We start from the raw sequence: 26,116 nt of genomic DNA, 5'->3' as shown, positions 1-26,116 counted from the left end.
TTTAATTTATTTATTTGACATACAGAGATCACAAGTAGGCAGAGAGGCAGGCAGAGAGAGGGGGGAAGCAGGCTCCCTGCTGAGCAGAGAGCCCGATGCGGGGCTCGATCCCAGGACCCTGGGATCATGACCAGAGCTGAAGGCAGAGGCTTTAACCCACTGAGCTACACAGGTGCCTCTTTTAATATATATATTTCTTAAATTTAAAGATTTTATTTATTTGACAGACAGAAATCACAAGCAGGCACAGAGGCATGCAGAGAGACGGGTGGGAAGCAGGCTCCCTGCTAAGCAGAGAGCCTGATGGGGGGCATTTTTAATAATTTTATATAAATGGGATCATACAGTATTTTGGAGGTGGGGTGGCAACTGTGTTTGGCATCTGTTATTCAGCACAATTATTTAATATTCTTCTGTTTTTTATGTATCAGTAATTTATTCCTTTTTGCTGTTTGCACAGCATATACCACACACTATTTATTTGTGTTTCCAGTTTTGAGCTAATGTAAATAAATTGTTCTCAATATTTGTCTTTATGAGTGGGATACCAGTTTCTTTGTTTCCTTTGGGTATTTAGGAAGGGAGTTTTTAGGTTGAATAGTGGAGATATAATCAATTCAATATAATTGGGCTAAGTGGATATATAATTATAAAATTAATTTTTAGGAAACTTCCAAATTGCTTTACAAATGTTTTTTTACCATCTTGCATTCCCACCAGCAGTGTATGAAAGTTCTAGTTCCTAATTCTTACCAGTTTGTGGTCTTTTTAATTTTTAACCATTCTAATATGTTGCAGGGGTATTTCCTTATGAATTTTATTTGCCTATCCTTAATGACCAAAGATTTTGCATATATTTCATGTATTTTTTAATCTGCAATTTGTTTTTGGTTCAAATCTTTTCCCTATTTTTTAAAAAAATTTTTATGTTGCTGGTCTTATTTTTAAGTTACAAGTTCTCTACATATCTCAGTCATAAGTTCTGTGTTAGATATGTCATGCAAATATTTTCTCCCAATCTATACCTTGTTTTATTCCTGTTACAGTGTCTTTTCAAAGCAAACTTCCTGGTTTTATGAAATCTAAATTTTTTCTTTTATAGTTGATGCTTTTGTATCATGTTTAAGAAATCTTTGTCAAGCCCAAGGTTACTAAAATTTTCTCTTAGGTTTTTTCCTCCCAGAAGTTTTATAATTTTAGATCTCACATTTAGATTTATGATCTTTTTGAGTTAGCAGCTTATGGTGTAAAGGTTTAAGATTCATTTTTTTTGCATGTGACTGTCCAATTATTTTAGCACAATGTATTGAAAAGATTATCCTTTCCTTATTTTATTGCCTTGGTACCTTTGTCTAAATCAATTGACTATATGTATGTGGGTACATTCCTGGCCTCTGTTCTGTTGATCTATATGTACAGGCTCATATTTGACTTGAAATTTATCATGTTTTCCTTGAAGCCCTGGATTATTAGAATTTTTTTATTGGCTTTAAAAGCAAACACAACCAAATCAAATGACAAAAGGGGATTATTCATACCTGTGTAGGGAATATATTGGATTAATGTTCATTGGAGGATAAATCTTTGTAAGAACAGAGATATTGATTTATTCCCAATGAATGGATTGAGATTAGACATGGTGTAAATGGAAGAGAGTTGAAATACAAACTAGGTAATCTTAGATCTAATGCTGGCTTTATCATTCAATAGTATTTGATCTTGAGCAGACTGAGTTGTCTAAGTCTCCATTCTTATATATGGGGAACATTAAAACAAGTCAGTAACAGAAGACTGGAGAGTTCGTGTGGTAAGGATGGGATATACACAAGGTGGAGAGGTTAGAATGACATTTTGCTCTCTCCAGAAATCTAAAGGCTAACATTAAAAAAAGAATGCTAATGAAGAAAGTAGTTCAGTTTACTGTGTATGGTAACACAACAACATTTCTCAACCTTAATCCTTTAGGTCAGATAATTCTTTGTTGTGGGGGCTATCCTGTGCACTGTAGGGTGTTTACAGTATCACCAGAACTCTGCACTCCCACAGTAGCAACAAAAAGTCTCCAGATGTCAAATGTCTTTGGGGGCAAAATCACCATACTTGAAAATCAAGGCTATAGAGGATACAAATAGTTCATTGTAGTAGGCTATAGGGAAACAGCGTTTTCAATAGCAGGGGGAACTTCATTGTGTTCAAAATTACCAGTGGTTGATCCAAGCTGCTTAAAGGTTGGGTGTGGTGAAAGTGAATTTTATGTTATTATGTCACCAGTGGTTGGCTACATATCCCAGTGGGTATTGAAACACTGAATAGGATAGCTGGAGGTGAAACCTGACCTTCCTAAGACTCAGCTTTCTTGTCTGTTACATATGTATGATAATTCCAAGAGCACAAGAGGTTCAGGGAAAATTAAATGAGATGATCTACATAAAACCTCTGAACAGCACCTAACACATTGTATCTACTTAATATGTGGTGGACATTGTTATTACTATGAAGGCAGAAACACTTGCACTCTAGAATCACTTTCCTACAACAAGAAGCTTTTGCCTCTGTCCATTCTCTTCCTGGTTCCTCTGCAAGGCAAGAGAAGATGTCTTCCTGACTGATCAAAGCATTGACATAGAGCTCACTAGCTGTCAAGGCTGCCATACTCTGAAAAATTTTAGTTTTTTTCTCATACTTCTGTCTTCCTGTCTCTGCATGGTAAACAGATGAAGGCAGGCCTGGCCACTGGGGAGAGTCTGCTAACCTCTCTTTTTTTCTGATTTAGTGTTCCCAGTTGGGTAGGTGGACATGGCTCTTGTTGGAGCCTTATCATCACTCTTTTCTTACTGGCATGTTTTGGAATACTGGGTCAAGATTTAGATGAGGAGTAGAAGTGTCTGGATGGCTCAGTTTGTTAAGGATCAGACTCTTGATTTCAGCTCAGATCATGATCTCAGGCTGGTGAGATCAAGCCCTGCATTGAGCTCTGCACTCAGCATGGAGCCTGACGGGGATTCTCGCTCTCCCTCTCCCTCTGCTATTCCCTCCATTCTCTCTGTCTCTCCCTTCGTCTTTCTTAAAAAAAAAAAAAAAAAAAAAAAATGATTCAGATGGGGAGTAGAGAGACATGGAGGAAAGGCTAGATTAATAATTGAGATCTCAGTAAACCCTGTGATTCAATCTAACCTTTCTATCAGAGCTTTGCAACACTCCCAAACTCTTAATAATGTAGTACTTTGCATTCCTTTTACATGATTTTCTTGGGAAGCCCATAAAGTAGTGGGATGATTAACAAAGCTGGCTTTGGGCATCTTAGGGTCCCAGACTTTATAATTACAAAATAACCATCAATCCAGCAGTCCAGTCCATCATAATTTACATTGTAATCTTTAGAGTTTCTTTGACAAATAAAAAATGTATGATTCAAGAATCTGTAAAAGAAGGTTAGGATTGCCTTTCTGGATTCTTTTAAGCTGTAATTATTTTCTCTGAGTTATCCACATTTTCATAGAATTTTAGGCACAGACACCATGAAATACACTGAACTCCTCATGATAAGGAAAGCTCTGCCTGGTATCTGGTGGATCAATCTATATTATGATTTTTCCCAAAGTCTCTCCTGAAATGACAATTCATGTTTTCAATAGCACCCAGCCTTTAAATTGTATCATGATGGAAGCAGAGGTAAGCATGATAGCTTATTTGAAAGCTCTAACCCTGATAAGAAGAGAATAGCTTGGTCATCCATAAATGATGGCCAGTTATCTTTCACTGAATATATACACAAAGAAAATAAAACAGCCTTTTTTTTTTAAAGATCTTTGCTTCTCCATCTGTTTTACTGAACTCAGTAAGGCACGAGTGAACACCTGAGGTCTTTGTAGATTGAGTCTTTCCAAACACCAGGGCATGTTCTGTAGACATTTATGGCAACAGGCTGTGTAAGAACAGTCAGGATGTCTGTACCCAAAGGAATATTCAGTCTGTTCTTTCCTATGCCCTCTTCGATCACCCCAAGTCATCACCTTCATGCAAACATTTCACACTTCCCCTCCCATCCTCACAAAAAGAGAACTGCTTTCCTTTCAGGAGGAAGAGGAAATCTGAATGTTGTCCTTCCCTGTGTTGGCTGTTTCTGCTCCAGGATGTGCTTATTCATAGGAATTCTGGAGTCCTTGGGTATCCTCTACCATTACTGCCACCATTGTAGACGGAGCAACGATGCCCCACACTTGAGGGTGTCAGGCCCACACTTCAGCATTTCACAAATATCCTCAGAGCAGCATTCTTAGACAACAGAAGGAAGTGCCAGCAGTTTTAGGATAGGATTCTCAAATTCGAAGCCGAGAGAGAGAGAGAGAGAGATACCAACTTCCATTCTCATTCTAGGAAAATCGGGCAGTTTGAGCATCTGCTACCCGCAGAATGTAAGTCAACACCTCCACTTACTGGTAACAGGCATGTCACAAACACAACAACAGTGTTGGTATTTCAGTGAAAGAAGGTGTGACTGGGTTTTAAATTGGGTGCATGTGGCTTGAAATAATCAATAACCAAGAAGACTAGAATCTTTCTTTTCCCACAGCCTTGCTTCCAGTATATATCCAAAGACAATAATTCTGGAGGTAAGGTACTGTGATTGCCACTACTGTCCTAATCAGCAAAATGAAGATTTCCTGCAAGAGTTCCCATCCTTTGCCTTATACAGTGTAATAAAATTTACAAAGAAATGTTGGGAGCTGATCGAGGATTGCTAAGGTTTTACTTTTCCAATTAAGTGAAAAACAAAACCCAAACCCCAAACTACCTTTATACTCATATGGTTTTATTCTGTCAACATTAGGAATGATATGATCTTCTCATCTGATCTCGGAAGCTAAGCAGGGTCGGGCCTGGTTAGTACTTCATTGGGAGGAATGATTTGTTCTTAGAACAAATGATAGTCCTTAAGTTAAATTAATCTCACTTTATGAAAACCCTATTATATTTTTTAATTTTTCTCACTTTGCTGAAGACTGACTTGAGGGCAACGATAGTGCTATTTCATCCACACAGACACATTCCTCCAGAACATGACAAAGGACTTCTGAAGTTTGACACTGGCCTCCACTCAGTCTCCAGGGGATTTTCCAAGCTTAGTGGAGAAGTTACAGGCTCGTTGGGATCAATATTCTCACCTTCGCATCTTCCCTGAGGTAGATGTGAGGATGCATAGCTTTGGGCAATGGGAGAAAAACTTGTTCTGACTGAATATTCCTAACGTGTCAGCACTGTGCTTAGTGCTTACCTATATTTTAATCCATAAAAAAATAACACAAGAGTTTCATCCCCTTTTTACAAATGGTGGGGCTATGCTTCAGAGAGATTAAGCAATTTGAACTCACAGCGTCATTTAACGATAATTCTGTCATTTGAACAAACATCTGACTCCCAAATCGTTGATTTGGAATTAAATATCTGTGGCCATGAAATGGATTACAGCTATTACTTCAGTAGAAGCAAAAATGGATACTTGGGGGGAGGGGAGAATCAATCCTCCAAAAATTTCTGGCTGGTTCTTTTCCCCAAAATGTTAAAGCCTTGATTATTTCACATAAACCTTGAAATCCTAACAAAGGAATTTAATTCCAGATGTTTGCTATGCTCATGTCTGTGGAAACGTCCTGAACTTTATGAATATGGTAATCGCATGAGGAAGCTGCTGTCTTTCCAACAGGAACAGATACATGTAAACTTAGTATCCTTGGCAATTTGAGGATATAGTCCTTTAAACACATGTATTTTGCATTTGGTGAACCTGACCTTTATAATTCTGACTTCCTTGCACTCCATACAAGTAAACTTTTCCTTTCCTGTCCTGAATGTTTCTACCACTCAGTATTTCTTTGTCACTTCACAATTTTCAAGTCTTTCTTGAGTCAGAGCCGTACTCTGTTAGCACCAACCACCCCTTCCCCAAGTGCATGAGCTTCTTTCCTTCCTTCCAGAAAAAGCAACTTCTATTATGGGGTCTTGGCTATCACTGGCTTCACCATCATCATCTTCTCCTATCGTTATCATTATCGTTATCTATTCAGTATTTGCTATGTATCTGGATTTTTTTTGAAATATTCTAATCCTAATGTTTTCTGACATGTTTGTGGCATAATCATAATTATTCCCACTTTTAAAAAAGAAGACTAAGGTTTAGAGATATTATGCTATTTACTTATATTCATGTGGCTGGAAAATGGTAAAACTGGCAGCGTTACTAGGTATTTACCCTAAAGAAACAAATGTAGTGATCCAAAGAGGCATGTGCACCCCAATGTTTATAGCAGCAATATCCACAATAGCCAAACTATGGAAAGAGCCTCAATGTCCATCAACAGATGAATGGATAAAGAAGATGTGCTATATATGCACAATGGAATACTATGCAGCCATTAAAACCCCCAAATCTTGCAATTTGCAATGACATGGATGGAATAGAGAGTATTATGCTAAGCAAAATAAGTTAATCAGAGAAAGATAATTATTATATGATCTCTGTGATATGAGGAATTTTAGAACAACAAACTGAGGGTTGTTGGGGGTTGGGGAGGTAGGGAGAAGGTGGTGAGGTTATGGACACTGGAGATGGTATATGCTATGGTGAGTGCTGTGAAATGTGTAAACCTGATGATTCACAGACCTGTACCCCTGGGGCAAATAATATATTATATGTTAATTAAAAAGAAAAAGACAGCTTTGACCATAATGCATGCTGCTAACTGCTTTATACCCCTCTCCTCTTTATCTGGTAGACTTTCCACAATTCCTCTGACCCCCCATACTTAAGACCTATACAAGGCCTTTCTTATTTTCCTGGGCCACATAAATTCCCTCTCCTCTGAACTCCTTCAACATTTATTTTTTAAATATTTTATTATTTATTTGTCAGAGAAAACACATGCAGGGAGAGTGGCAGGTAGAGGGAGCAGCAGGCTTCCCAATGAGCAAGGAGCTAGATGCAGGATTCAGTTCTCAGATCATGACCTGAGCCAAAGGCAGACATTTAACCAACTAAGCCACACATGCATCACAACCCCTCCAACATTTAATTAGTACCTAACATTAGGTATTTTTCTGTTTTGAATCATTTGCCACTATTTTACTGAATGCCCTTTCTCCTCTGTGAAAATTTAAGCAGGTATGCAAGAGATAATTAGGCAACAATGTAAATCAAATAAGAGCATCACTATTTCCATAGCCAGTGAACACCGATGGGCAGAATTTCCAGGAAGTTACCCAGGTGGGCCCAGAGCTTTGAGAATGTCCAGAAGGATGCATTCAGGAAGCTCATGGGTCTCCGTGGTCTGACAATACAACCTCAGCTGACTAATCATTCATTTCCTTTCTTCCCACAAACGCTTATTGAGAATGCAAATGGTTGGACCCCATAAGAGGTACTGGGATATAGTGGGAAATAAAACAGATGTTGCAGGCGAAGTTCCATAAAACAGGAACCTCAGTCTTGAGTTGGCAGTCTGTCATGGGAAAGTAAAGGACTGTCCCCAGTGTCATGGAAACACAAGTGCTCCTGAGCCCACTCTGACCACCTCCTGTCACATTTGCCTCCGTCTTGGTACCAGGTATGCCCCTCCCGCTTCCCAGGGACAGACAACGTCTCATTAGATGAGGCGAGGGTGGCACAGGGCACCTTTGTTTGAACAGAGGAGGGAAGATGATCGTTTAAACCCTTGGCAAGTTTCATTGTCTCTCTATATTTAATTGTTTCCTGGGAGCCCCACCGTTCTTCCCTCCCCGCTTGAAAGGTTTTCAAGGTGGCTCTGTTGCCAACCTTCTCTTCTAACTGACTGTATTTGTTATGAAGATTGACAGAAGAGGTGAAATGTGCCTTGTTTGAAGAAGAGCACTGACTACCTCGAATTGAGATGGGGCCTGCGTTCCACAGTTGCGGCACATTCTACAAGGCCCACACAATTGCTCTATTAAATTAAATGACTGCAGTCTCCATCTGCAGGAGTAATCTCCAGATAGGCTGGGCTCCTTTACAGCCAATAGCCTGCAGGTGTGCAAATAAGCACTCTGTCCACACCAGATGTCAGGGCCTAATTAAAATATAGAATGAAAGTGCTCTTCCCTAGGTGCTGAGCGTTCAGTGTTGTGGGGCTTCTTGGGACAGGAAGTGGCAAAGGCAGAGAATTTAATTCTAGTTGTTGAAGCAAATGGCTGCAAGAAATCCACCTCTGGAGAACCACTTAGCAGAAGTAGAAAGTCAAAAAGAAACACTGAAACCACCTCATTCACTTGTTCAAGATCGTAAGTTGGTTACCAGAATTTCGTTAGTGTGGCCACTTTTTGGACTGAGGACAGGGACTCAGTTAAGGATCTCAGATTGATTTTCAGATCCTGGAGTCACCCTGCCCTGAGGATGAGCGTGCCAGACAGTTCATAAGTTTGTCCTACTGTGCAGCCATATCACATGGATGCTAAGGGGGATTCTAAAGGCTTCAAAGAAAACACACTCAAAGAGCTGTCAGTCACCTATTAACATACAGTGAATAGTGTTAGGTGGTAATTACATTTTACAAGCCATTGGAGCTTGAGTATGGATAATAAGGACGGTTTATAATTACTTAAGGATTTACTAAATCCACCCCACGCCCGAAATATCTCTTTCCTGATATGTCCTCTCCTCCCTCCTTCCCTCTCTGCCTGTCACTCTTCTTCTGTATTTCTAGTTTTCCCTCTGCACTTGCCCCAGTCATCTCCTCTGCCTCCTTCCCATTGTCCCATTTTTTGCTGTGAGGTGAAAAAACATGAGTTTTGGATTTAGGAAGAGATAAGTGTGAGTTCTGCTTGAGTATACTTTAATTTTCTTTTCACTATTCTGTGAATTCGACTTCCAGTCACCTTTAAAAAAAAAAATTAAGTCATTTAAAATCTGGGGAGTTCTCAGTTCAGGACCTCAAGGAGCACTACCTCTTATTTAGAAGGGAATTTTTATATCCTTATTGTTTTCTTTCTTAACATGCACCCTAGTAACACACTTGGTAATTCTGCTCAATGCACTTTTTTTTTTTAAAGATTTTATTTATTTATTTGACACAGAGAGAGAGACATCACAAGTAGGCAGAGAGGCAGGCAGAGAGAGAGGGGAAAGCAGGCTCCCTGCTGAACAGAGTGCCCAATGTGGGGCTCGATCCCACGACCCCTGAGATCATGACCTAGGCCAAAAGCAGAGGACTAACCCACTGAGCCACCCAGGCACCCCTGCTCAGTGCGCTTTTAGCAGTTGTGCATTTATTTTAACATAAGCTTAAAAAAAAATGAAGTACATCAAGACTATGATGGCCTGAATATGAAAAAAATTGATTTAATGAATATATGGTATGTAGGTAGTATGAATAGATGGTATGCAGTTAGGGCAAAAATCATGAAAGACGGCAGTTTTAGAAAGAAAGTATTTATGCAGGGATATCTGGGTGGCTCAGTCAGTTAAGCATCTGTCTTTGGCTCAGGTCGTGATCTCAGGGTCCTGGGATGGAGTCCTGTATCCAACTCCATGCTCAGAGGGGAGCCTGCTTGCTTTTCCCTCTGTTACTCTTCCAGCTTGTGCTCTCTCACTCTTTTCAATAAATAAACAAAATCTTAAAAAAAAAAGTATTTGTGTAGAGGCCACTCCTGACCATGTATTTAGGGTGAAATCCACATTTATGTTTCCATCACTATTCTCTAAAGTTACTGAGACTCCAAGTAGTCCAGAAATTCACCCGGTGAGAGAGAGCTGGGACTGAATCATGGCTCTAGCCTCAGTTCTGGGGCTGCACACCTTCAGTGATACCACAATGCCCCTAAAAGTATGTGCAGTGCCTGCACCTGGTAAGCTGGCAAGAAATGAGAGCTGTTCATCAACATTATCACTTATGTAAAATATCCTTAGACTCTGATGTCAGCCCTGTGAGGTGAATGTTCATCTCTTCCATTTACAGGTGATAAAATAGGTATGAAAATGTTAAGTGCATTATAACCAGTGTTGAGGAGTATTGGGGATTATTTCTAGAGACTCTAATAATACATTACTATATAGCATGTTCAACCCTTATTCCTGCTAAGTGCTAGCCAAGGGTCTTGGGTATCCCATATATGGGATATAATTATAAAACAATGAAAATAATCTTTAAATAATTATTGCTTTAATTCCTTAAATTTGAAATGTAAAGAATATAAAGAAATGTAAAGAAATCTGCATGTAAAAAAGAAGTCCCTCTCATTATTTTACTCTCCCATCTTGCAGATTTGATGAGAAAATGTATCTTTAGTAGGAAGAACTCTAAGATGGTCCCCAAAGTTCCTGGACCCTGGTCTATACATGCCTTCTCCCATTAATTCAACTAAATGCCATTCTAGGGACTTTGGGTATGGGTCCGGCAGATATAATTCAGGTTGCAAAGCCACTGACTTTAAGATAGATTATCCTGGGTGAGTCTGATTAATCAGGTGAGCCCCTCAAATGGACTGGCAAGAGAGATCTGAAGTGTGGGAGGGCTTTGATGGGAGAGGGATTCTCCATTGCTGACTTTGAGGATGGATAGGCAGCTGGGACCATGTGGTCAAGAATGTAGATAACCTTGAGGAGCTGAAAACAGTCCCAGCTCTGACATCTAGCAAAGAAATGGGGTCTTCAGGGTTACATCTGTAAAAAATTGAGTTGACCAAAAACCCGAGTAAGCTTGGAAGCAGCTCCAGTAAAGAATAGAGCCCAATGAATACCTTAATTTCAGCCTTATAAGACCCTGAGAAGAGAACCCAGTCCAGCCTTGCCTGGACTTCCCACCCACAGAAATGGTAACATGATAAATGAAGGCCGCTTTAAGCTAAATTTCTGGTAATCTGTTACATAGCAATAAAAAACTATTGCCATGTCTAAAGCCCTAAGCGAGCCATATTATATAAATTATTATCTGTATAAATGCACTCAAATGAATCATTCACTATATTTTTCACCCTTAGAATTGAGTAAATTTTACTACTTAATGAAAGACAAATCCAGTCTAATAGCAATTATAGTATCTAACATTCATTGAACAATTATGATGTATTCATTGTGCTAAGTGTTTTTCATGCATTAAATCATTCAATCTTGATAATCTTAGGAAGTAGGCACATTATAAATCCTTATTTTACAACTGAGGAAAATGAAGCATCAAGAAATATTGAGGGCAACAAATATTCTGTTATTTAAAGGAAAGGTCATTAACATTTATGACATTTATTAAAAACAAAATGTGTTTCCTTTTGTAAAGACAGGAATGTTACATTTTTCTTTTTTTATGTGACTTTATGCTCATCTCAGCTCTGTGACTCCCCACCTCCTCACTTACATTTCCTCATCCTTACAACGGTGATAAATTAAAATCATTGATAAGTGAGACGAAAGAATAAACAAGAGCATTATTCTTGTAGTGCTGCTAAAGTAAGTTATCTCAATACTCAGCACATTTCTTGGCAACTGGGCAGCTCTCAGGAAAAGGAGGACTTAATCCTAACCACTGGTTCCGAATGTAACACATGCGATCCCTTATTGGTTTGTGTGCCTGGTTTGCTCTTTCCATTTGGTCATTTCTGTCTGGGGCACGATGCCTTTCATCACCCACGAAGATACTTGCAAGTGCATCTGTAGGAGGGAGCTGTGATGTCTGTGCTCTGGCCTCGTGTCCTGAAAAGCCAGCCTTTTCTGGAGCAGGTCAGCAATGTTTCAGCACACCGATCTTACATCTCCCTGGGTTTAGGGTTCTAAGATGAATACCCTAGGTCCTTAGGGAGGAATCTGGTGATGTCTCTATAAACAGTTGTTAACACATCATAGACCAGGACACGTGGACCTCACTTGAGGCGGCCACCCAAGATTTGTTCTTTCCTTGATTTAGTTTGCTTTGGAACGGTCGTTAGACTGAAAATCAGAAAAATGGAGGGTGTATTTGTTGTTATTATTAGGATTTGCTAATTAGTTCTATGGTTCTGGGAACTTCAAGTTTCTTGGATTCCCAGGTGTAGGTCACAGCAACCCCCATCCCCCTGCCCCCGGATCATTTTAAGAGCTAACACTTATCTCATGACTGAAGAATCACCTGTGCAGCTTTGAAAACAACAGAAGCCTGGTCTCTATCCTCAGAAATTCTGAAAAATAGTTATAGATGTTGTTAATGGAAATGACTTACTTTTGCCCTGGTCAGACTCTGTAACTGTATATCAAAGGAGTGAGGAGGTCTCTGAGTTTGAGAGCTGCAAGGGATGGGAGTGTCTGGGGTCCAGCCATATGCATTTTAGATAGCACCTTGCAGAGGTTGTGCTCAGTGAGATTTGGGAACCTTTGAGTGAGGTGATTTCTGGAGGTATTTCCAGCTCTACTAGAAACCTGCTACTGAGATGGCTCATTTATTCAGCTAAATACTTTATGAGCCATTTGTTAGGTACATAGTAGCTCCATCTTATAGTTGAAGAATTACAGATGGAACAGCTAATATTTTTCCAGTGTTATACACTTAGAGTGTGGCAGATCTTGGCCTTGAATCTCATTCTGTCTGGCTCTTGACCACCCGGCTACAGTTTATTCTGCAGCAGTTTTGTGGCAAGTTCTGGATCCCAGAAACATCCGTCCTGTTCCAGCAGGCACACCTTGAGCAGAGGCAAATTTCTCTCTTCTGTTTTTTCCCAAGACTCTCTCTCTCTCTAAAAAAAAAAAAATTCTACTTATTCATTTGAGAGAGAGACAGAGAGAGCAAAACCAGGGGGAAAGACACAGAGAGAGGGAGAAGCAGACTCCCCAGTGAGCCACACCTGACATGGGGCTCCATCCTAGGACCTGGAGACCACAACCCAAGCCAAAGGCAGAAGCCCAACCATCTGAGCCACCCAGGCACACGTATTCCTAATACTCTTTATATGTACAGTTTTTTCCTCTACAAGGAGGAAGGTGTAGCAGATGTTCTCAAGGGCTTTAATTCAGGAGGGTGCTTTCTTCCACTGGGGTTCCTTAGGAGGTTTGCCACTATAACCCTAGGAGGTAGACATACACAGTAAATGACATTGGTCTTCCCTGTGGCTCCATGGGAAGAGTAGCCAGAGTATCAGCAACTTACTGATGACAAATGAGGACTGAGGGCTTCCAAGGCTGCAGTGGCTGTGGGGAGCACCTGCACGTGTTCTCGTGTGTCCCTGGAGATACTGTTGAAGTCTAAGTGTGCACTGAGAGCAGACAGATAGGGAGTTTGGTATTGTTTCTCTTATCAAGTTGCTGCCTGGTTTTAGGCAGATCTCATAACCTGCCTGGATACTCACAGTTTGTAGACACATAAAGTGAGTTAAAGTATCCAGTGTCTTCCCTACGTTATGCTTCAGGCTCAAATGGGACACACCATCAGTAAAACTTTGGAAAGGGAAGGCTTCCTATCTAGCTCTATCAACTGTGCTCAGCCTCGCTGCACCATCTGGGTGGTCATTTATGTTTTCCTATGGTGATCTGCCCACATTGAGAGACAGCTGGGGAGTTGATCTAGAAGGAACTCACTGCTTTAGATTTCTTAATTTCAGTTTGGGAACACAATTACAAATCTAGTCTCTGTTTTGGCTCCGTGTTCTCTTTTGTAAGTAACACAGACCTGAACTCTGGCTCCAGCTGTGCTTGGCTTTGTCTGTTTGTGAAGGGCAAGGCCTCTTTGTTTCTCTGCCTTGTTTTTACTCCTCAATAACCATCTCACAACCATCTCACAATGCCTTAGGTTTGTGCTGACACTCTCTTGCTGGCTGGTAACAGTGAGCCATGAATAAAGCCAACAAATGAGGGAAAAATCATACTGGCACCATTTTACTTATTACTAGCATCACTGGTTCCCTGGACCCATTAGGTGCCTGTGGAGATTCAGATGAATCTTCTGAATCAGGGGGTCAGAATTAAGTTTGTTCAACTCCTATGAACACAGCCTTCTCTGTGATATGCAGCCGTGTTGCAGAAGTCAGTAGGCCACAACTATGTTTATCAGCAAGACTCCCAGCTCAGGCCCTGCCCATGCCTTCTGGGGCCATGGCTGTCTGCACCCAGCCGAATCAAGCCCTCCTTCCAAGGGGGTCAATATCTGCCACTGGATGACCTAATGAGGGTTTGCCTCTTGACACAGGGATCCTTAAAAATGCAAGTAATTGGAGCTTAGGGGAGCATAGGTAATCAGTTTAAGTCCCACTGCCTGATTTTTAACGAGATAGTGCTTGATTTCTTTGTTTTCAGGGCTAAATGTCTCTTCTAGTATTTCATGCCCTTGGAGGGTAACTGCAGGAGCTCAGGACACAAAAAAATGGGACCAACCTCGTGGGTGACTAGCTGTGGGCTCTAGCAGTGACACAGCTTTTTGCCCAGGCTCCTATCCCAGTCACAGGTCACATTGTTTCCCTGGAAATAATCTAATAAACTGTGCTAGCATGCATCCCAAGTTCAAATACCAGCTCTAGCATTTTCTAGCTCCATGACCTTAACAAGTCATTCTACCTTCTGCAAGCCTCAGATTCCTGATCTGTAAAATGATAATCATAGTAGCTTCCTCACAAGGCTGCAGGGAAAATTAAATGAGCACTCAATAGCACCCAATAAATTCTAGCTATTGCAGTTACTGTCAAGAATATTGGAGCGGGCAGCACATTTTAACCAGGTGCCCCAGAGCAGCTCCGGAAAGACAGTGGATTGGAGGTAGGTCAAAGAGCTCTATGGCACCTCAATAGACAGCCAGCTAGCTCCATGAGGGCCATGACTGTGCCTTACTCACTTGTTTCCCTATTCCTGGTGTTTTGGAACCTAGGAGGCACACAAAAATTATTTGAAAAATTAATGAGACAGATGAACCTAAGTTTAATTACTTGTTCTGCTATTTTTTGGTGTTGGGCAAGTTATTTACCTCTCTGCTTCTGAGTCTTCATGTTTATGAAATGGGGAGAAACAATCTTGTAGGTATAGCTACAAGAATAGCCAATTAGTACTTCGTGTTTGCTCTGTGCCAGGTGCTGGGCTGAGTACTTTCCATGGGCCACCTCATTAGATCTTCCTAACGGTCCTTTTGTAGTAGGTGTGGATGCTGGGTTTCTGTTGGTGGTGTTGTTTGTAGATCATGTAACAGATGTTCAGAGAGGTCAAGACTGTGTCAGGATGATGAAGCTGCAGAGAGATGGAAATGGGGTTCTCAACCAGTTAGACTGATTCCCAGTCCCATGCTCTTCCTCACAATCTTCCATATCTCACACAGACTGCATGGTCAAATAGGAACTCAAATGGAGCTTCTGCTGTTGCTGTTGTTAGTACTAAAGATTTCTCCCTGTGACATTTGTGGAGGGGAATGATACAATCAGCCTTGTCATCCATATGCTTACGACAATCTGTCTACATGTCAAAATCTTGCCCAGAGGCTGAGATTTCAGTGTCTGTGTGTGTGTGTGTGTGTGTGTGTGTGTGTGTGTCACCCCAGCTAGAATAAAGATTTGAAAATCAGAGAAAAAACAGGTGCTCATAAGGCATTTCAGTTGGGCAGCTGTGAATAATTCCCATATGCAGTTGGCCAGGAAAGCAAGAGAAAGGGCCAGATTTCCACATCTGGGGAGTTCTGAGTGATCTGATAAGATGTGGGTGAAAGAAAGTAAAGGCAGATGCCTGTGATGGCAAATCACAAAGTTCGGGGAAACTTGAGATGGATGAGATCTTAGAGATCATCTAGTCTTGCTGTGGAAAGAGGACTGAGAGGCAGGGGAATTCAGAGCTGTAAAAGGGATAATGACAAAGGGTCACTGAAGAAGGATCTGCTTGAATGCCCCTTACAGTGGGCACCCTTGGTTTGTGTCTAGCCAGCAACCAAGCCCCTATTTTCTGGTGACATCTTGATTAGAGGAACTGCCCACAGAGTTCAGGTTCACAAACCTGAAAGCTGGGGCTGCCTCTCTATACCATGGCCACTGTTCAAGGCCACTCATACTACTCTGGCAAACCTCTGTTAGCTAGTCCATGGCAGAGTTCCCAGGACTACAGTGGGAAATTCATAGAAGGAAGATGGAGCCTTAGTTTCTCTAACCTTCCAGGGGAGTCTCATTGTAGCATTGTGGGGCTTATTCAGCAAGTACCAGAGCAAGGGCATCTCTGTCAGAGAATTATCTAGAAGATTCAGAGGTGAATATATGTCTGTGTTAGTCAGCTACTCCCCAACCTGGACCAAACAAAGACTACACAGTTCTTAAGTGGTCAGGAAAAAGAGAAAGCCAAATATTTGCCCCAATAAGTCTCTAAAGGATTGATCACAGCATTGTTTATAAGAGCAGAAGACTGGAATCAACCTAAGTATCCATATACAGAGGATTGGTTACATAAATTTTGGCGCATTTATGCTACAGAATATTATGTGGCCATTAAGAAGAATAAGTAAGTGTTTTGTGTACTGATATAAGACCATATCTAGGAAAAAATAAGTGAAAAAACACTAAGGTGTAGAACAATGTGTAAACCACTTGGGTTTGCCCACCACAAAATAAGTGGACATCTCCATGTATATCTGAATGGATACAGACCTTCATTGGAAAGATACACATATTCAAAGTGGTTATTTTAGGGGCACCTGAGTGGCTCAGTGGGTTAAGCCGCTGCCTTCAGCTCAGGTCATGTTCTCAGGGTCCTGGGATTGAGTCCTGCATGGGGCTCTCTGCTCAGCAGGGAGCCTGCTTCCCTCTCTCTCTCTCTGCCTGCCTCTCCATCTACTTGTGATTTCTCTCTGTCAAATAAATAAATAAATAAAATCTTTTTAAAAAAGTGGTTATTTTAGGGGAGGAGAGCAGAGAGGGTGAAGACAAGCTGTTGGGAAAACTTAATTATCATTAAATATCTGCATTAAACATGTCTTTACCATGTGAATGGATTACCTACTTAAAGTAAACACACATATAATTTTTAGACAATAATAAATAGTTCCTTATAAAGCAGATAGTCTCGTTGGAAACTACATTTGCACTTCTTTCCACCCCTCAAGCCTGATCATGAGGAAGAATTAAAGGCCTTTTTTTCTTCTTCTTCTTCTTCCACAGTCAAGCCCTACAGCTTTGAGCTGGAAGGAGGCTACTCCAATTCTATAATATCCTTCCTTATGTGACTTGGTGAAACCAAGTAAGAGGAAGGAATTGTTAAAGCTCTTATTCATTCAACATTCCTCCTAACATTTATCATGGGATGAGGAGGTGAGTTCCTCCCTTTTGTGGTTGGACAGCAGAAACTTCCAACTGAACATTCTGAGGACCACCCTGTAGTAGAGATGGAAAAAGGCATTGCAACAATCACAACAGCTTTAAAGACAAGTGGACCCAGATCAAACCCCTGGCTCTGTCCCTTATTAGCTTTATCATCTTGAATAAATGACTGCCTCTCTATCCCTACTTCCTCACTTGTAAAAATGGGGTTATAACTGTACATATCTTAAGAGGTCAGGTGGAGATTAATTGAGATAGGACATGGATGGCAGGCTGATTGTAAAAGGACTCCCAGTGATTCGCACTTCCTAGTATTCACGCCCTCTCCTTGAGTGGACAGGGTTACTTAATCCAATGAGTACAGCAGACAAAGGTGAAGGGATAGCATTTCTATAATTGTGACTTCCTTCTTGCTAACATTCTCTCTTACTTGTCTTGCATACTTGCCATATGGAGAAAGCAATCTGGCAAGGAAGTGAGGGTTATCTCTTGACAATGGCCAGTGAGAAGCTGAGGCCTCCAGGAACTTGATGCTACCGGTAACCACATGAGTGATCTTGAAAGTGAATCCTTCTCCAGGTAGGCCTTTTCAATGAGACTTGCAGCCTCAGCTGATACCTTGATTGTTTCCTTATGGGAAACCATGAGACAGAGAACCCAAGAAAGCTGCTTAAAGAGTCCTGATGCTCAGAAACTATGTAATGATAAATATTATACCTGTAAGTCACTAAATTTTGGAGTGATTTGTTATTCAGCAGTAGATAATGAAGACAGCATACAAGTAGCTTGACATGCATGGCAGGTAAAGATTTAGTCAATGTTAGCATGAAACATTGTATGGCTGGTTTATGGTTTCATATTTATTTCATACCTAGTGATTGACTGATCACAATCTCCTTCTTCTCCCTTCAGGGAACCCAAATGCAGCCTCAGAATCCTTTTCAACACAGAGCTCCAGGAAGCTCCCTGCTCATATAAAACTTACTTGCCAGCTCTAATCTAGAGGTCAGTATTTCTTATATTTTCACTCTTCCTCATGTGTAATATTCCTTTAATGTGAGACAAAGACTTTCTTTCATTATGAGAGATATGACTACAAATTTTTAGAACAAATCTGTGGAAGTATATAAAGTAATAAATGGTTGCAATATGTGCTGTCCCAAGAAAAGATTTTGCTTGAGGTAAGAGAGTGAGTGAGAGTACTAGAATCCTTAACAGAGCAGAGGAAATAAGTTCAGAAGGTGGGGCTGGGAACACCAAAAATCACTTTATTTTACTTCTCATTTTTAACCATGATTTGATCTAATTGTAGGGCTATGATTTTGAACAAATGAGAGAATGGTTAGGGGGAATTGCTTTGAAAATAACAAAACACTTCCAGGATAAAGTAGTATTTTTTAATATTTTGTTTATTTATTTGAGAGAGAGCGCGAATGAACCATGGGGAGGGGCAGAGGGAGAAAGAGAGAGAGCAGCAGACTACCTACTGAGCAGGGAGTCTGATTCAGGACTTAATCCCAGGTCCCAGAAATCATGACTTGAGCTGAAGGCAGATGCTTAATCAAATAAGCCACCCAGGCACCCTTAAGTAGTTATTTTTAAATAGAGAAAATGGTCTTTAAATTGATATGAAATATATATATAGTATATATTTATATATAAAATCATATATGTATGTATATATGTATGTATATCTGTATATATATGTATGTATATATGTATATATGTATGCATGTATATATATGTATGTATATATGTATATATGTATATATATTTATGTATGTATATATGTATATATGATTTTAACCTAAATTTAACATAATCATATATGTATGTATATATGTATATATGTATATATGATTTTAACCTAAAAGGATAATGGTGTGAGATATTAAAATAATGCACCTTTGGTTATTCTGTATTTTATATGTGCTTCATTTTGGTTAAAGCTGGGAGATATTTTGGAAATAGGAAGATAGCAGGGAGAATAGCCGCAAGAGACTGTCCTTGAGATCTAAAAAGTATATAACCAAATACCATGGGTGTTGATAAATGTATATTATGACTTACTATGTCTGAGGTGGGGTTTGGGATTCTGCATTTTAAGAAGCTACCAGAGGATGTTAATCCTGGTTGTCTGAAGTGTTCACTCTGAAAGCCAAATAGCAATCTCTCTTCTTCCTCAGGATTAGTTGAAGGATTTCTAAGGTCGGTACTACTCTCCGCCCAGGAGCCAATGGAGTCACTGTTTGGTGATTGGTGTAGGGTGTCTCTGTTTATCTTGCTCTTTGGCTGGACACAGAACAGCAGACAGACATTAAGTGACTTAGGAAGCATGAAAACTACCTCACTGCTCTGGGAAGGATGACAAGAATTCAAGAATCTTAGATAAAACCCTGAATGATGTGACAGGAAACATTTTTGGAAAGAGAAAAGGCAAGTAAGTGTCATTTATGGAAAGAAAAAAATCTCGTCTTTCCAGTGTGTTTTGGAGCAAGTCAAATTGCACAATGTTATAGAATCCCACCATTTTGCAATGGCTGGAATTTATTATAAAGTCCCATCTGTAAGTCCATTTCTTCCTTGACTTTCACAATCTCAAAGAATCTCACCTTGTTTAGAAAGGGAAGTATAAGGGAAAAATAAATCAAATGCTGGTCATAAAAACAAGTTGACACTAAGGTCAGTGGTTGAGTGAATTACATTAAAGATAAATCTTGACTCACAGGGATGGTCCATTTATAACAGCCTGCTTTTATATACTCCTTCCTGAGACAGAATCATCTTTTGCCCTAAGATAGTAGATATATCTGGAGTTGTATGGCATTCTATTTCCACTGTTATAGGATAAAGAGTGTAATAGACAAAAGTCATACTGGGCATTGGGTAGAAGATCAGTAGGAGGACACAGTTCCTGGTACTTCACTCTTGGAACTTCCTTCCAAATCCCTTCCATCATGAAATATTTTCTATGTAACTAATTCACTCTTTCACCTCCCAAATCACATCTACAGTAATAAATATGTCAGGCATTCAGCACATATTAGTGAACAACAACAACAGAAAACCAGACCTCACTTCATGGGAACTTTATAGTCCAGACAGAGGATTGATAGACATTTCTCAAGTAAACACAAAAATAAGTATGGTTGACCATAATAACAGTACTTCCCTTACTGTTCCATGATAGCAAAGGATAAAAATATTGCATTAAAAAAGTTATGGGTTCATACAGTTTGTCCCCAATTTCTTCCTCCTATCATTTCACCTCTTCCTTCTGTAGGAGCTCAATGTTTCACTGGCATATCCAGAAGCCCCAAAGGGCCCATGGTCTGATATGAGCCCATGTCCAGGGTCAAGATTCTACCGTTTATGACTCTCCCTTTAACACAGCTTGTTGACTTTTCACTAACCCAGTGATCATCCTTCTAGGAACCTGACTAAAAGGATAACCCAAGTGTGTAGAGAAAGGTCCTGATGCACATGAAGGTTTGGTGTAATTTAAAATAGTAACAATATAAACTTGCAAAGATAGACATCCTGGAGTAGAGAACTGAGTGAATGAATTACCATTCATTCCTGAGTTGTAACATTAATCAATGGTAAAACAAATGATGTGTACATAAATACACACAAACTGCAATCGAAAGATGTCTGTAATGTATTGATGAGTTTAAAAAGCAGGTTATAGAAGAGCTTGTATTAAAAGGAATTCACTTACATAATATTGTACATATGTGTGTTGTATTTATACATAATCTTTATCCTTATTTTATGTATAGATCCATATGTATACATTTATATAAGCATACCTCATTTTACTTCATTTCATTTTATTGTGTTTTGCTAAAATTGTGCTTTTTATAAATCAAAGTTTTGTGACAACCCTGGGTTTATGAGCAAGTCTATTGGCACCATTTTTCCAACAACATTGGCTCACTTCATATGCACGTGTCAAATTTGGCAATTCTTGAACTATTTCACACTTTTTTTATTATTACTATACTTGTTATGGTAATATGTGATCAGTAATCCTTGTTGTTACTATTGTAACTATTTTGGGTTGCTCCAAACCACACCCCTAGAAGATGTCAATCAATAAACTTTGTGTGTGTTCTGACTACTCCACTGACTGGCCGTTCCTTCATTTCTCTTCTTCTCCTGAGACCTTCCTGTTCCCTGAGACACAACAATATTGAAATTGGGCCCATTAATAACCCACCCAACAGTAGCTACTAAGTATTCAAGTGAAAGGAATTGTCACATTTCTCTCATTTTAAATTGAAAGCTAAAACTGATTAAGCTCAGGGAGGAAGGCATGTCAAAGCTGAGATAGGTAGAAAGCGAGACCTCTAGTATCAGTTAACCAAGTTGTAAATGCAAAGAAAATCTCTTGAAAGAAATTGAAAGTGCTACTCCAGTGAACACATAAGTAAGTGATAAGAATGTGAGATAGCCTTATTGACAACACAGAGAAAGTGTTAGTGGTCTGCATAGAAGGTCAAACCAGCCACAACATTCCCTTCAGTCAAAACCTAATCCAGAGTAAAGCCCTAACTCTCTTCAATCCTGTGAAGGCTGAGTGAGGTGAGGAAACTGCAGAAGTTTGACAGAAGCAGAAGTAGTTCATGAGGTTTAAGGAAAGAAGCCATCTCCGCAACATAAAAGGCCAGGTGAATCAGCTGTAGAAGCTGCAGCCAAGTTAGCTAGATGATCTAGCTAGTATAATTAATGCAGATGGCTGCACTAAAAACAGATTTTCAATGTACACAAAACAGGCTTCTGTTGGAAGAAAATGCCTTTTAGAACTTTCATAGCTAGAGAGGAGAAGTCAATGCCTGCCCTTAAAACTTCAAAGGATAGGCTGATTCTTCTGTTTAGAGAATAATGGAGCTGGTAACTTTAAGTCAAAGCCAAATCTCATTTACCATTCTGAAAATCCTTAAGAATTATGCTAGATCTACCTTGCCTGTGCTCTATAAATGGCACAACAAGGCCTGGATGACAACACTTCTGCTTACAGTGTGGTTTACTGAATATTTCAAATCCACTGTTGAGACCTACTACTCAGAAAAACACATTCTTTTCAAAATATTACTGCTCATTGACACTGCACCCAAGAGTTCTGAGGGAGATGTATAAGACTAATGTTATTTGCATGTCTGCTAACACAGTATCCATTCTACTGTCCAAGTAAATTTTTACTTTCTAGTCTTGTTAACTTTAGAAATGCGCTTCGTAAATCTGTAGCCACCATAGACAGTGATTCCATTGATAATCTAGGCAAAGTAAGCAGAAAACTTCTGGCATGGATTCAGCATTCTAGAGGCCATTAAGAACGTTCATGATACAGGAGAAGAGGTCAAAATACCAACATGAACAAGAGTTTGAGAGAAGTTGATGCCAAGCCTCATGGATGACTCTGAGAGGCTCAAGACTTCAGTGGAAGAGGTGACTGCCTATGTGGTGGAAATAACAGAGAGCTAGAATGAGAACTGGAGCCTGAAGATGAGACTGATTTGCTGCAATCTCATGATAAAACAAATGGATGAATAGTTGCTTTTTATGGATGAGCAAAGAAAGTGGCTTCTTAAGACAGAATCTATTCCTGGTGAAGATGCTATGAAGATTGTTGAAATGACAACATATGATTTAGAATATTTACATAAACTTCATTGATAAAGCAGTGGCAGGGTTTGAGAGGATTAACTCCATATTTGAAAAAAGTTCTGTTGTGGATAAAATGCTATCGAACAGAAACACATGCTACAGAGAAATTGTGAAAAGAAGGGTTAATTAAAGAGGCAAACTTTATTGTTGTCTGATTTTAAGAAATGACCACAGCTCCTCCAACCATCAGCAACCACCACCCTAATCAATCAGCAGCCATCAGCATTAAGGCAAAGTCTTAGAGCAGCAAAAAGATTATTACGCTGAAAGCTCAATGTTGGCTAGCACTTTTTAGTAATAAAGTATTTTAAATTAAGGTATGTACATTATTTTTTCTGACATAATGCTATTGCATATTTAATAGAGTGCAGTTTTGTATAAACATGGCTTTTATATGCACCAGGAAACCAAAACACTCATTTGATTTGTTTTTATTATGATATTTGCTTTATTGTGGTAGTCACGAACCTGCAGTACTTCTGAGTTATGCTAGTATATGTGGTTTGTAATACAGCTCCAGCAGGACCTCTCTGGATGTGTATTACATCTGTATCCTGTGTCTCATTCATCACTAGGGCTAACTGATGAACTCAAACTGAAGTGTCTAAAAATAATACACCTTGGCTAGGTAACATATACTTATTATAGCTGTGACCTTCAAAGCCCCAGTCAGGGATTTGTGTGGATCACTAATAGATTAGGAGGCAAGAAAGTCTTTCTGCATCTCTTCAGTCACTTCCTATAAATGTTCAAATTTAAGAACACACATAGCTCATAGGTGACTCTAAACAGAATAGAGACATCTAAGGCAATATTACCTATTTTTGGCTGCACAAAGCAATCACCTACAACTGAATGATACTGGCACACAGAACAGTGAGTTTTAGAGTCATTTTAATAGAATGATCTCTTACTGATAATTTTCAGATCAAATCAAATTCTTTAGCTAAAAAATTTTGGTTTTAGCCTTTCTTTTCCTGCTGATTTCTTTTCAGACAGGTGGAAGATCTTATTAAGCCTCAGTATCTATAGAGTTATGAATGTCTTTATGAAGATCCCAGAAAAATTAAAAAGTCAAATTAGCAATGCACATTTAATACTGCTTTGTAGTTTGTTTTTCTAAGTTGGCAGAAATGCTTAGTTTTTTGAGGAGGAGTATATAATTATGCAAATTGAAGAAACAGCCTGCATATGGTATTATAATGGTTTGGGTTTTATATCCAGAGTCAAAGGTATTTCTAATAATTCTTCAATTTATCAGTGATTTTGGGGGAGGTTAGCCACGGCTAGGTTGCTGCTTTTTCTCTAGTGATGGAGTGTAAGACACCTTGGAACTTAGGTGCCTGTACAAACTTTCACCTTGGAGGAAATATCACTAAGATTTTGATAGTTTTGCCTTATAGCAGAGAGTGTTGATTGCCTTTACAATAACCATTCCTCCTTCCTTTCTCCTTTTAAACAAGAGTTCAGTTTTGTTCAGATATTCACTCTCTTCAGAATGTGGGTACTATCCCTAGCCCCAGCACAGGACTCATGATTGATCTCAGTCAATCAAAGTGATCCCATCTGCATTGCAAGGAATTGTAAAAAAGGGCGCGTGACATGCATCTGACCAAAGAGCGTGAGGGAACCCTGCGGGGGGATTTCTGGAAAGGCTGATAAAAAGAAAGAAATGAAAGAGACAGCCCACGGAAGAGGTTAGAATCCAGATTATGGTGACATTTTTGAGCTACTCAATTAATCAACTATGGATCTGTCCGACTTTAGGACTTCTTGTTCTGAGCACTAGTAACTTTTTTCTTCACCTTTCTTTACTTTTTTTTTAGATTATTTCAGCCACCTTGAGTCTGTATTTTGTTACTTACAGCCAAGAACACACCTTAATAGTTCTGTACCTTGATAGTTCCTATATTGCTCTGGGGTGTATGTGTGTGTGTATGTGTGTATGGTGGGGAGAGAAATTTAAGTCACATACTTTGCATTTGATTTAATAATGAAGCCAGTTGATGTTTTCTTAAATAAACTGGAGGAAGGAATAGTAGTTTAATAAGGCTCGTCTTGGCACCAGACAGCAGTCCATATTGTAGACCCAAAGAATAATAGGAAAATGACTCACTATTCACACTCTTTTTTTCTTTGAAACAGGTGTTACCAGTTCCAATCCTTTCATCAAGGCAAGCCTGTAAGACACACAGAGAAAATATGTACAAAATATACAATCTCATTTTGGCACTAGGCAGTAATCAAGTACTTTGCCTTCTTCTCTCCAGGTGCGTGGTTCCAGCTTTAAACAGACTCCAGAAATCTGGACATTTTCCCAGGAAGTTGTTTCAATAAGAACAGCTTATTCCTATCAGGGAATTAAGTCTTCTGTTTTATCTGCTACCCTCTGGAATGTACATCATGTTCCCATAGACTCCGGCTAAATGCCTACTTGCTCCATGAAATGTGTATCGACCTAGCCACTCAGTGCATTTCATCTCTTTTGCCACATTGATTGGTCCAGGAATGAGCATAGGACCTGACGCAGACCAATGAAAGTCAGTCCTGAAACTCATGTGGAACATGTGGGGCCGGACCAGATCTCTTCTGGCTGTACTTCGGATGGTGAGAAAGCACAGCAGGAGCTGCCGGCTCCAACAAGGAAAATGAAGACTGCAGTTCTGAGTGAGGGATACCAGGGCCTGATATTATTTGGGCACCTGGATCCAGCTATGATTTAAATACTTGAAATTTCCACTTGTGTGAACCAAGACATGCATGCTTTTGATTAAGCTCATTGGATTTTCTGTCTCTCCCAATCAAGAATCTTCACTAATGCAGAAAGGCGGGTCAGGTATTACAATTCTCACTTTACAAAGTATGAAATGGAGGCCCAGAGAAATGTTAAGGTGGGGAGGTCCCAGACCTCTAATTGAAGGACTCCTTCCATTGCTCCACTCTACTCATTCAGTGATTTGTTACAGCAAAATGGAAAGAATTGAGACACTCATTGCTGTCTTTACTGACTTTAACATTTCTGCTTTTAAGAAATTGGATGAATCTTCCACAGGGCTACCAAGGGAGATAACCTGTATTATTTTATTTATTTATTTACTTATTATTATTATTTTTAAAAGATTTTATTTATTTATTTGACATGCAGAGAGAGAAATCACAAGTAGGCAGAGAAGCAGGCAGAGAGAGGGGGGAAGCAGGCTCTTCGCAG

General features: G+C 39.6%; 1 protein-coding gene across 1 annotated transcript in view; it reads right to left on the bottom strand.

Annotated features, from left to right (window-relative positions):
- The window catches only part of ATP10B (ATPase phospholipid transporting 10B (putative)), a 269,423-nt gene that overhangs the window by 165,025 nt on the left and 78,282 nt on the right, over positions 1–26,116 (bottom strand). The window contains exon 2 of the mRNA XM_044230157.1: positions 25,025–25,088. The gene's annotated coding sequence lies outside the window, so the exon portion shown is untranslated. The remainder of the gene's footprint in view (positions 1–25,024; positions 25,089–26,116) is intronic.

This window comes from Neovison vison, chromosome 1 (assembly GCF_020171115.1).
Source record: "Neovison vison isolate M4711 chromosome 1, ASM_NN_V1, whole genome shotgun sequence".
NCBI lineage: Eukaryota > Metazoa > Chordata > Mammalia > Carnivora > Mustelidae > Neogale > Neogale vison.
Note: the sequence above shows the minus strand (reverse complement) of the source record. Positions and strands in the feature narration are given on the sequence as shown.